The following is a 12,648-nucleotide window of genomic DNA, read 5'->3' as shown; positions in this document are numbered from 1 at the left end:
TAGCTCTTAAAGTGGGAAGGAACAGTTAACCTTGGACTTCTCGATTTTGGCCTGGTGGGGCCTCAAATGGGAGGAGTGCTGGGGAGGTGGGGAGGTAGGAGCGGAAGTGAGGTCACCACCCCAGGGCCTGAACCACCACTGCTCAGCCCCAACAGCTGGTGGGCACGCCCATTGGGGACTCACCCCCTGCGAGCTGACCCCTGGCCCGAGTGCCAGGTTGGAGGTGGGTGAAGGGAACAGTTCTAGCTCTTCCCTTTGTGGAGACTTTGGCACTGAAAATGCCCGGGGAACACGTATGCCCAGCAAGAATGCCAGTCCTTCCTTGCAGTTAGTTACACTGGGTTTTCCTGGTTATAAAGTGCTTTCTCGACCATTAATTCAGACTCAGTGCATCCAGTACAGGAGCAGCTTAGGGGGAGCTCTCTGGAGTTCAGTGAAGATTATCAGGGAGGACTTCCTATCCCAGCCAGCCGGTGTGAGGAAGAGGCTACCTTGCATGTGGTTGTTTCTGGGGCTGGATTCAGAGCCTGAGATCTCTTGTTGGGGGCTGGTGGGTGGGGGGGAACCATGAAGCAGGCTCCATACTACCACCCTCACCCAGCCTCTTGCTGTGAGCCGAAGGAGTGGCTTGTTTGCAACTATGTCTGGCATTCCTCCCTCTGCTGCACTGTTTGCTCGGTGGTTGCTCAGGAACTGGCGCCCACCCCTGGACAACCTAGGGCCCAAAATCCACTCTCCCTCACCTAGTGCTAAGTGGTGACACAGTGGCTTCTGTCTTCTCTGGCGTATACTGGGATCTAAAAAGGAGGGTGCTGTGGTCTGTCTCTAGGGGCCTGATGGATAGCATGTCCAAAATGCCCCTCATCCTGCAAAAATCAGGCCCTGTGTCGCAGAGACCCAACTAGACACAGGCTGAGGAGTTTGCTTTCCTGGGGAAACCTCTACTCTTCTGCTCTTAAGCTTGGCCTTCATCCTTTCAATATCCCCTACCCCTGCAATTTTCTCATCTTACATCCAGTTTTTGTTTATGTTTAGTGTTTTTTTTTTTTTTTTAATTCAGGGTCTCACTTTGTCACCCAGGCTGGAGTGCAGTGGCATAGTCACAGCTCACTGTAATCTTGAACTCCTTAACTCCAGTTCTTTTTTTTTGAGATGGAGTTTCTCGCTCTTGTTGCCCATGCTGGAGTGCAATGACACGATCTCGGCCCGCCGCAACCTCTGCCTCCCCGGTTCAAGCGATTCTCCTGCCTCAGCCTCCCAAGTAGCTGGGATTACAGGCATGTGCCACCATGCCCGGCTAATTTTGTATTTTTAGTAGAGACGGGGTTTCTCCATGTTGGTCAGGCTGGTCTCAAACTCCTGACCTCAGGTGATCCACCCGCCTCCACCTCCCAAAGTGCTGGATTACAGGCGTGAGCCACCGAGCCCAGCTACTCCAGTTCTTAAAGCCTGACTGTCTAGGTTGAAATCCCAGCGTTGTTATTTACTAGCTATGTTATCCCAGTCAATTGTATGCCCCAGTTTCCTTATCTGTCACATGAAACCTACCTTATAACACTGGTGAGGATCAAATACATGAATGAATACATATAAGATGCTTATTAGAATAGCACATGGCACACAGTAAGTGCTAGCTGCCCTTACGATATTGCCTAATGCAGCGCCAAAAACTCAGATTCAATTCGGCAAACACTCGCTTAGAGCCAGTCCTAGTACCAGGCCCCAACGAAGTGGCAGTGAGGAAAACATGGATGTGAGGAAGACACCACCTGCCTTCCGGGATTGTGTGTACCTTTTCGTGTGGGCTGGAGTCAGAGCAGGGGTATGGGAGGAGGCCAGGGAGAGGGGATACATCGTCTATGTAAATAATTGTAATTGGAAGCCGGATCAAATCCCTGAGCCAGTGTGGGGGATCAAGCACCCTAGACTTGGGGGCTTCTCTTTGCCTGAAGACCTTGGCCAGATTCTGGTCTCGATGCACCCCCACCCTCCCCACACACAGAGTCTTGCCTAGGATTTGGGTGAATGAGAGGGAAAGGGACACTGGCTCTCTTCTTTTCTTTTCTTTTTTTTTTTTTTTTTTTTTTGAGATGGAGTCTCACTCTGTCGCCCAGACTGGAGTGCAGTGGCGCGATCTCGGCTCACTGTAACCTTCGCCTCCCAGGCCCAAGCAATTCTCCCTGCCTTAGCCTTCTAAGTAGCTAGGATTACAGGTGCCCACAACCTTCCCCAGCTAATTTTTGTATATTTTAGTAGAGATGGGGTTTCACCATGTTGACCAGGCTGGTCTTGAACTCCCGACCTCAGGTGATCCGCCTGCTTTCGCCTCCCAAAGTGCTGGGATTACAGGTGTGAACCATCGTGCCTGGCCAGGACACTGGTTTCTGCATGAGCTACAGATGGCAATCTTGCAGGATGTCATTTGTTGGGTTCCAGGGCAGGATGGCATTTCTTAGGGACCCCCCCATACATCCCTATAGCTCCCTACAGTGGAAGGGCTCATGTCTGCCATGCCCCCTGTCTCCCCAGGATCACCCACTGAGCTGGGAAAGGCCCTGAGCAGCCTCTGTCCTCAGGGTAGGGCCTGACCCCAACCCGGGCTTGGCATCTCTCCTGGATTTCTAAGCTGCAAAGAGGTTTCTGGCTTCTCTTCCAATTTATTCTCTTTGTGGTTCTCAGACTGAAAACTACTTCTGCAGGGGAGAAAGGAAACTCCTGCAAGGTACCCACAATCCCATAGGTGCTTTCCTAGGGTCAGGGGCTTTTCTCATCAACACCAACCTGCCTGCAAATCTCTGGCTGCTGAGCCTCGTGTGTCCTGTAATAGCAGCCGCACTGCTAATGCCCTGTAGCTCGGGCCCCAGTGCTGGTTGCCAAGAAACTGCTGGTCGGGGTGCTTATGAGGGTTCTGACCTCATAGGGGCTGCTGAGTTTCAATTCAACAGACATTTATTAACACCTACTGTGTGCCCAACCGATGCTAGGCGCCGTGGGGGAGATGAGAGGAGGAGGCGCTGGGGAAGAGATGACTAAGACAGTGAAACAATCAGAGGCGAGGACAAGCAGCCGGGCCAGTGGCTGGTCAGGTGCTAATTGTGCTTGTTGGAGCAGAGGCCAGCGCGGCCGGGACTGGAGGTCAGCAGCAGCTGGAGGAGGGAGGGAAGGCTTTGTGAGGGATGCGGGCCTAGGCTAGACCTTGAAGGGGGGTGGGGGGAAGCAAGGGGGAGATTTGGCTCAGCAGAAAAGGAAGAAAAGACGCCTTTCTCTCTATTCCCTGGCCACAAACTGACCTTCGAAGCCTGGATGATTGTTTGGCAAGTGCGTGTCACATAAAAGACCAGGTCAGCGAGTGTGGGTGGCTCGGTGCAAACCCCTGTCTCCACTCCGGGAGATACAAACTGGCTGGCCAGCCTGCCACCCAAGCTGAGGGGATTTCATTTGAAACCCCTCCCTCACCAGACACACACACACACACACACACACACACACACAGGCCCCTGGGGAGGCGGAGAGGCGGCAGGGGAGATGTAGAGCACTTAAATGACAGGAAACTGACATGCCACACGTGCTCATGGCAGTCGCAGGCTGGCTGGATCCCACCTTTCCCTCGGGTTTTGGGATTTCTCTGGAAGCCCAGAGCTTCAGGTGGAGGAGAGAAATTTTCATAATTGTTCCCCACTCCACCATCTGGGAAATGAAGAATGTAGAGTTTCATGTGTTTCTGCCCAGACCGCTAAGGACTAGCCATATATTGCTTCGACTGATTCTGTGTCTCCCAAGGCTGGACATGGAGGAAGCTTGACCCTTGTTGGGTTTAATTGGATAAAAAATTCCCAGACATCCCCTGCCACATGCACACACTCATCATTTTCCCTCTCTCACTGCCCTGCCCCCTCCCCAGCACATTTCAGCACCAAAGGGACATACCAGAGGGCCCTGACTTCTTGGTTGGGAAATCATGCCCTAAGGTAAGTTTCTCAGCAAAGAGACCCCAGTCTGCTTCCAGGGTAAGGAGGAGGGTCAGAGAGGAGGGAAGGGTATTTTTTAGTAGAGACGGGGTTTCACCACGTTGGCCAGCCTGGTCTTGAACACCTGACCTCAGGTGATTCACCTGTCTTGGCCTCCCAAAGTGCTGGGATTACGGGCGTGAGCCACCGCACCCAACCAAGTTGCCACCTTCTTGATGGGTTATTTTCTTGGCCCAGTGTGGGCACTTCCTGCCTCTCAGAACACCTGACTCTCCTGAAGCTTCCTTTCCTCTTCCAGTGTGACCCAATATCCTTCCTAATACACGTTATTGTCTAGAGGAGGAAGAGCACAGGCTCTCTACATTTATATGCCAAACTTACTGGCTGTGTGACTATTTGCGACTGAGCTAGTTACTTAACCACTCTGGGAGTCAGCACCCACCTCACAGGGTTGGAGTGAAGCTTAAATGAGACGATGCATATAAAGCACTCAGCAGAGTGCCTGTATGTAGTACCCACCCAGTAAGTGTTCACTGCTGTTATTATTATTCCTGTAACAGTTATTATTATTGTCACCATTTCCCCTTCACACACCCTTGAGTTTGCCAGGCTCTAGGGACCAACCACTTCTTTGGCAATGCTGGCAGGGCATGCCACACCCATTTCTGAAACTAAGAGGGAGATTTTCCAGGTTTTTCTGCTTTTTGTTAACTCGGCCATTGCACAGGATGGGAGGAGGATGTAATAGAAGGTGTGTGTGTGTGTGTGTTTGTAATATACTGAAAGGCAGGCAGTGCTGTAGTGAGCAAAACTCAAATCGTTAATATTTGTATTAACATGGCCTTTAGTCCTTCACCATTTTCATTTTGAGCATCATTCATTGCAGAAATAAGAGTAAGTTAGTTTCGTTGAGAGAAGGCCTAATGTTGTACTCCTGGGAACTGTTTAGCAATCATCAGATTGTTGTTATTACCCTACTGAGTGTAAAATTCTGGGAGCCAACTGGCTGACTACCACTCACTCTCACCCTTCACTAGAATACATGATGGGTCCATTCTGGGCCAATGCCCAGAGGCCTTGAGTTGAGGCTGGGGCACCGCCTTTGCCCAGAAGAGCTCCCAGGGGACTAGGGGCCATTCCCCTTCCAGAGGCCTCCCAGAGAGTAACTTAGAGGTTCCATTTGCTATTGACTGGATTGTGTTTGCTTGAGGAGCCTGTGACCACCCGCAGGGACAGGCAGCCTAGGATAAACTGGACCACCCCTGAATAAAGCACTCCACTCCAGTCCCTTGGTCCCCACCCCTCAGTTAGAACTGCTAGACTTTGGGGGATGGGAGAGTGGCAATTATTCTTAACCTCCCGAAATTCCTGATGACCCGATAACAAGGAGGTACTTAGACATAGAATGAGGAGCTAATCTTTTTCCTATAATGCCCGCTGAGGATAACAGAGGCTATTTCAGCTCCGCTAATTCTGTGAGAATCTATGCACAGAAAACACCTGTCTCATTAGGTGACCACTTCTAATTAGCCATTCTAATAGGTGTGCAGTGGTATCTCATTGTGATTTTAATTTGTATTTCTCTGATGACTGATGATGTTGAACATCTTTTCATATAGTTGCTGTCCTTATGTCTTCTTTGTTGAGGTGTCTGTTCAAATCTTTTGCCCATTTTTAAACTGAATTGTTTGTTGTCTTGTAGTTGAGTTGTGAGAGTTCTTTATATTTTTTGGATACAAGATTTGCATCAGATACATGCTTTGCAAATACTTTCTCGTAGTCTGTGGCTTCCTTTAATCCCCTTCTCAGTGTCTTTTGACTTCAGCAACATTTTTAATTTTGATGAAAGTGCAACTTTTCAATTTTTCTTTTCATGGATCATAGTTTTGGTGCTGTAGCTAAGAACTCTTCCCCTAGCCTTAGTTCACAAATATTTGGTCTCATATTTTCTCTTATAGGTTTTATAATATTAGTCTTTACATTTTAGTCTATGATCTGCTGAGTTAATTTTTCTGTTTTCTCCCTCCCTCCTTCCTTCCCTCCCTCCCTACTCTTTCTTTCTTTCTTTCTTTTTCTTTCTTTCTTTCTTTCTTTTCTTTCTTTCTTTCTTCTTTCTTTCTTTCTTTCTTTCTTTCTCTCTCTCTCTCTCTTTCTTTCTTCTCTCTTTCTCTTTTTTCTCTCTCTCTCTCTCTCTCTCTTTTGCTTTCTTCTTTCTTTCTTTATCTTGGTCTTGCTCTGTTGCCCAGGCTGGAGTGCAGTGATGTGATTATGGTTCATTGCAGCCTTGACTTCCTGGGCTCAAGTGATCCTACCACCTTAGCCTTCCAAGTAGCTGGGACCACAGGAGTGTGCCACTATGCCCGGCTAATTTTAATTTTTTTTTTTTTTTTTGTAGATGTAGGTTCCCACTATGTTGCCCAGGCTGATCTTGAACTCCTGGCCTCAAGCTATCCTCCAACTCGGTCTCCCAAAGTGCTAGGATTACAGGTGTGAGCCACTGCACCCAGCCTTTTTTTTCTTTATGCATATGAATATCTAATTATTCTAGCACTATTTGTTGAAAAAGCTATCATCGGCTGGGTGCGGTGGCTCAAGCCTGTAATCCCAGCAGTTTGGGAGGCCGAGACGGGCGGATCATGAGGTCAGGAGATGGAAACCATCCTGGCTAACACGGTGAACCCCGTCTCTACTAAAAAATACAAAAAACTAGCCGGGCGAGGTGGCGGGCGCCTGTAGTCCCAGCTACTCGGGAGGCTGAGGCAGGAGAATGGCGTGAACCGGGAGGCAGAGCTTGCAGTGAGCTGAGATCCGGCCACTGCACTCCAGCCTGGCGGACAGAGCGAGACTCCGTCTCAAAAAAAAAAAAAAAGAAAAAGCTATCGTCAGTCTACTACCATTGTCTATATGTTGGCCCATTTCTGCACTCTGTATTTAATTCCATTGATTGGTCTACTTGTTTTTCTTTACATTAATGCCAACTATTTTGATTACTGTAGCTTTATAATCATTCTTTTTTTTTTTTTTTTTTTTTTTTTTTTTTGAGACGGAGTCTCGCTCTGTCACCCAGGCTGGAGTGCTGTGGCCGGATCTCAGCTCACTGCAAGCTCCGCCTCCCGGGTTCACGCTATTCTCCTGCCTCAGCCTCCCGAGTAGCTGGGACTACAGGCGCCCGCCACCTCGCCCGGCTAGTTTTTTGTAGTTTTTAGTAGAGACGGGGTTTCACTGTGTTAGCCAGGATGGTCTCGATCTCCTGACCTCGTGATCCGCCCGTCTCGGCCTCCCAAAGTGCTGGGATTACAGGGTTGAACCACCGCGCCCGGCCTATAATCATTCTTGAAATCAGGTAGTATTAGCCTTTCAATTTTGCTCTTTTTTGAAGTTGTTTTTGGCTAGTTTAAGTCCTTTGCGATTTCATATGATTTTTAGAGTTGACTTGTCCATAACATTTTCTTTTAATATTTGCATTTATCCCACTTGCGTTAATTTTTGTTGTAACAAATATGTTTGGTGTTTTATTTTATTTTATTTTGAGATTGAGTCCCACTCTGTCGCCAATGCTGGAGTGCCAGTGGTGCGATCTCAGCTCACTGCAACCTCTGTCTCCTGGGTTCAAGCAATTCTCCTGCCTCAGCCTCCCAAGTAGCTGCAATTGCAGGCATGTACCACCACACCCAGATACATTTTTTTAAAAAATATATTTTTAGTAAAGACGGGGTTTCACCATGTTGGCCAGGCTGGTCTCAAACTCCTGACCTCAAATGATCCACCCGCCTGGCCTCCCAAAGTGCTGGGATTACCAGCATGAGTCACTGTGCCCAGTCTGGCCTTGTTTTTGTTTGTTTGTTTTTTGACACGGAGTTTCACTCTCGTTGCCCAGACTGGAGTGCAATGGCGCAATCTTGGCTCACTGCAACCTCCGCCTCCCAGGTTCAAGCAATTTTCCTGCCTCAGCCTCCCGAGTACCTGGGATTACAGGCATGTGCCACCACACCTGGCTAATTCTGTATTTTTAGTAGAGACGGGATTTCTCCATATTGGTCAGGCTTGTCTGGAACTCCCCACCTCAGGTGATCCACCCGCCTCGGCCTCCCAAAGTGCTAGGATTACAGGTGTGAGCTACCGAGCCCGGCTTGTTTTTTATATCTTATTTTATAATCATGTTTGTCTCTTATGTTACCATTATTTTAGATGATGCTTATCTTTTTATTGATATTCTTAGCCTAAAAACTTTCTTAACTTTATTATGCATTTGTAAAATAGGACTACTTATTTGTTATTTGCTCTTCATTTATTACCAATTTTTGGTGAATAAATCCATGACTATCTGCCTCATACATCATTTTATAGATGCCAATCATATTCTTGTTCAGCCTTGTCTGTCCAAAAAACAAAGGCTTCTTTAAACAAAATGTTTTCCTCATATAGTTATCCTCATACCCCTGTTCTCCTGAATCACTTTACTTCTTAGACCTGATCCAGAATGAAGTCTTTCCTGAGGGTTCAGTGATCAACCAATAACCCCAGGGTGGACACACTGTGGTTTTGTACAAAAAGAGAATGCTTTGGTGATGACCTGATCATCAACTACCTTCTCAGTGCCACTTGGAATAAATGACTCTAGCTAATAAATCTTGCCCCTAACAGAGGCCTGGAGCAAGAGAGGAAAAGTAACATTAGAGCCTTGGAGTCATTTGCCCAACTCTACAGCTACCTTACCGCTAGTCTGTAGCCCAAAGATCTATCAGGACCTGTGGTCTCATTTCTAGGGATCTCATTCTTGTTGAGAATTTACGTGGACTTCATTAATGAATGCCCACACCTGTGTTAGTCAGAAGATGAAATGGGCTTTGATCCCATGGATTTTACTACCTGTTAGGGAAACAAGAGATACCCATGAAATAATTAAAGGACAATTCAAGACCCTGTGGGATTAATAAATCTTGTGGTAGAATTTAAGGGTCATGGGGGTTTAGAGAAGGGGGTTCCATGGGTGCAGACCATAATTATGAGGGTATAACCAGCTCCATGGGTTGGGGGACGTGATTGGGACCTTGCTAGATAGGCACTATTTGATTAGCCAAAAAGGAGCAGCAAAGGCATGGCAGGCCTGAGAAACTCCGTGAATGAGCCTGGAATGTTCCCTCGGGACCATGAGGAGACCGCTGGGCTTCAAGCCCAGGCTTAAGCTGGGAAATCATGGGAAACAAGCCGGAGTAGGTAGGGTGGGGTCAGACTGTGAAGGACCTTTGGAAACTGAGCAGATGAGTTTGGACCATAAGGCTCTGCCGAGTCCGGCTGGTGTGGTCATAGCCATCGATGTCAATGTGTGTCCTGGAGTAGGAGTTGGCGCCAGCTCAGAAGCTGCGGGAGGAGCTAGGCAGAGGCTGGGCCAAGACTGGAACTTGATCTTCCTCACTCCCAGTCAAGTGGGCTTTCTGCCGCACCAGGCCTAGTTTTTAGCTTTCCAAAGGATTTTCACATTCACTCTATATAGCTTCCTAACAGAACCCACAGGTATGGGGTATAGATGGTGAAGACCAGCTCACTCCATGGCTACTGGGGTGACGGGAGGTAGAACCACCGAGAAACACCCTATTGCTCACCTGCTGGTTGGCCCCACCAGGTGACCACTTGCCCTGGAGTCCCTTCTCAGGCTCAAACATGTTAGTTCCAGATGGTCTCCTTAAATGAAAATGTTTTAAGAGCCAGGCGGTGGCTCATGACTGTAATCCTAGCACTCTGGGAGGCCAAGGCTGGTGGATCACTTGAGGTCAGGAGTTAGAGACCAGCCTGGCCAACATGGCAAAACCCCGTCTCTAGTAAAAACACAAGATTAGCAGGGCATGGTGATGCGCACCTGTAATCCCAGATACTTGGGAGACTGAGACATAAGAATCGCCTGACCCTGGGAGGTGGAGGTTGCAGTGAGCCCAGATAGTACTGCTGCACTCCAGCCTGGGCAACAGAGTGAGACTCTGTCTATATATATATATATATATATATATATATATGAGAGAGATGACACTTAACACAATATCAGCTATTAACACATTAACACTAAATGGTTTATGATTTTTTTCTGAGTAGTAGACAAACTGTTCTAGGGAAGATGAGATGGTGGCCTGAAAGCTTTTTGTTTTTTTGGTTTGTTTGTTTTTTGAGACGGAGTATCGCTTTTGTCACCCAGGCTAGAGTGCAGTGGCATGATCTCAGCTCACTGCAACCTCCACCTCCTGGGTTCAAGCAATTCTCCCGCCTTAGCCTCCTGAGTAGCTGGGATTACAGGCTCCCGCCACCACACCCAGATAATTTTTGTATTTTTAGTAGACAGCATTTCGCAATGTTAGCCAGGCTGGTCTCGAACTCCTTACTTCAGGCGATCCACCCGCTTTGGCCTCCCAAAATGTTGGGATTACAGGCGTGAGCCCCTGCGCCCAGCTGGCCTGAAAGTTTCGATAGAGAGAAGAAATGTGGAGCCCCGATGGCCACTATGGTCAGTAAGCCTGCATGGAGCTCTGGATAGCATGAAATCTCTAGGGAGGGAGGCCCGAGGCTGCGAGAGCCCTGTGACGTGGCATGCCTGTGGTTACATAGCCCATTAATGGCAAAATTGACTTAGCAGAGTTTTTCCAAACTTTCCTACCCAAGTGCTCCCAAACTACTGAAAACTGTATTCTAGAGACCTAGAAGGACATAGTCTCTTAAATTTCTTGGAAGTATGACTTTTGATCTTAAATGTGAATGTTGCAATCTACTGCCTTGAGTACATTTTAAGTGATTTATCAGTGAACAAAATGGAGGCCCCTGGAAGATGAGCCTGATCCGGACTGTGGCTTTGACGCCTAGTCTGGGGTTTGGTCAGCTTTGGCATGTAGGCCCCGTCTCTGTAGGACCTGCCTACAGGTGGGTCAGAGGTTGAACTTTCAGAAATTTAGCCTAAAGTACTGTAAGGGAAATCTGTCACCCTCAGCATCTTCATTTGCTTGTGGTCTCCATCCCTGTCTCCCTTTGTGATTCAAACACATTCGACGGAAAAATCTAGGCCCTTCTGTCCTGGGAGATAATGTTTTTGGCTTGCTCAGTGGTTAGCTCTGGCCTCATCCTAGCCTTTGGGTGGGTGCATAGATCCCAGGGTAGGTTGGACACAGACAGCTTGGGACCTATGAGGCTCAGAAGCCTGGGTGTGGATTGGCCAAGATTGTGCCCAAGGACTTGCCAGCCTCATCTCCTCCATCACAGTCAGCCTGCAGCCCCTCATTCAGCCCTACCTTTAGCTTAGAGTGTTTACAGTGCTCTCCAGTAAGAAACAAATATATCTGCCTGGACTCGCCGTGCCTTCCAGCCTAGAGCTACCCTCCGTCATCTCTGGGTGGCTAAGGACAGAAGACCGTGGAGACACTCCAGGTCAAAGTTAGCTTCCTTAGCAGCACCAGTGTCTCATTCCTGTCTCCATAGCCTGCAGATATAGAAGGTACAATTTAAAAAGAACGCATGCCCTCTCCACTTGAGCAAGCTGCATAAAGCACTATGAATATTCAGGTTTAGCTCTGGCAGGCAGGGCCCAGGCACTGCGGGCCTGTGCCAGGCAGCAATCCTTCGTCCACACCCCCTGCCTGCCTGGGGCTCAGGGGGTCTCCGGGCTGCGGGAGCCTGTAGTGACGAAAGAGCAGGTAGGGCCCTGGGCAGGCTGTCTGGGCCAGGCAGGGCGGGGGCAACTGGCTGGGTGAGGCCCAGATCCCCTAGGCTGATAAGGCAGCCTGTAAACACCCGGCAAGGGGAGGGGGCAGAGGGCAGGCGACCAGATGGCAGGAGAGGGGGGAAACCGGAGCCCAGGCCTAGCTGCAGGAAGTGGGGCTTGATGTGGAAACATCCTGTCCAGCGGGGGCTAGGCTGGTGGCCATCAAGGATCACTCCCTCCACCACGAAGGCAAGCTCAGTGCAAGGTGGGGCTGCTGGCCTGGGCGCCAGGCCAAGAACCTGGTTCCTGACATCTCCAAAGGACATGATCAAGGGTCTCTATTTATGGGTTGTTCTACCACCTAGCACTGCTGAGGCGAAATCAGAACTGAGCTGCCCCTCATGGAGACAGTCAGCAGAAGGATTGTCTGAGAGAATTTGACTCTCAGGGGGAAATCTTCATCATCACTATCAGTGAGGAGCATCGATTCGAACACTTAATTGTGTCAAAGGCCTCCTGCAGCAACCAAAGGAGAGCCACAAATCTGACACTCCATTCTATTCTGCCTTACAGTGCTCACATTTTTTTCTTTTCTTTTCTTTTCTTTTCTTTGAGACGGAGTCTCACACTGTCACCCAGGCTGAGTGCAGTAGCGTGATCTCGGCTCACTGCAACCTTCGCCTCCCGGGTTCAAGAGATTCTCCTGCCTCAGCCTCCTAGTAGCTGGGATTACAGGCATACGCCACCACACCCTGCTATTTTGTATTTTAGTAAAGACAGGTTTTCTCCATGTTGGTCAGGCTGGTCTTGAACTCCCACCTCAGGTGATCTACCTGCCTCAGCTCCCCAAGTGCTGGGATTACAGGTGGTGAGCCACCCCACCTGGCTTTTTTTTTTTTTTTTTTTTTTTTAATAGAGACGTGTTTCATCATGTTGTCCAGGCTTGTCTCAAACCCTGGCATCAAGCCGTCCTCCCACCACGGCCTCCCAAAGTGCTAGGAT

At 48.8% G+C, this 12,648-nt stretch overlaps 1 protein-coding gene across 1 annotated transcript in view; it reads left to right on the top strand.

The window, feature by feature from the left end:
* ELF4 (E74 like ETS transcription factor 4) overlaps window positions 1-12,648 on the top strand; it is a 58,426-nt gene that overhangs the window by 1,201 nt on the left and 44,577 nt on the right.

The sequence above is a fragment of the Trachypithecus francoisi genome, unplaced genomic scaffold (genome assembly GCF_009764315.1).
Source record: "Trachypithecus francoisi isolate TF-2019V2 unplaced genomic scaffold, Tfra_2.0 Lachesis_group6, whole genome shotgun sequence".
Classification (NCBI taxonomy): domain Eukaryota; kingdom Metazoa; phylum Chordata; class Mammalia; order Primates; family Cercopithecidae; genus Trachypithecus; species Trachypithecus francoisi.
Note: the sequence above shows the minus strand (reverse complement) of the source record. Positions and strands in the feature narration are given on the sequence as shown.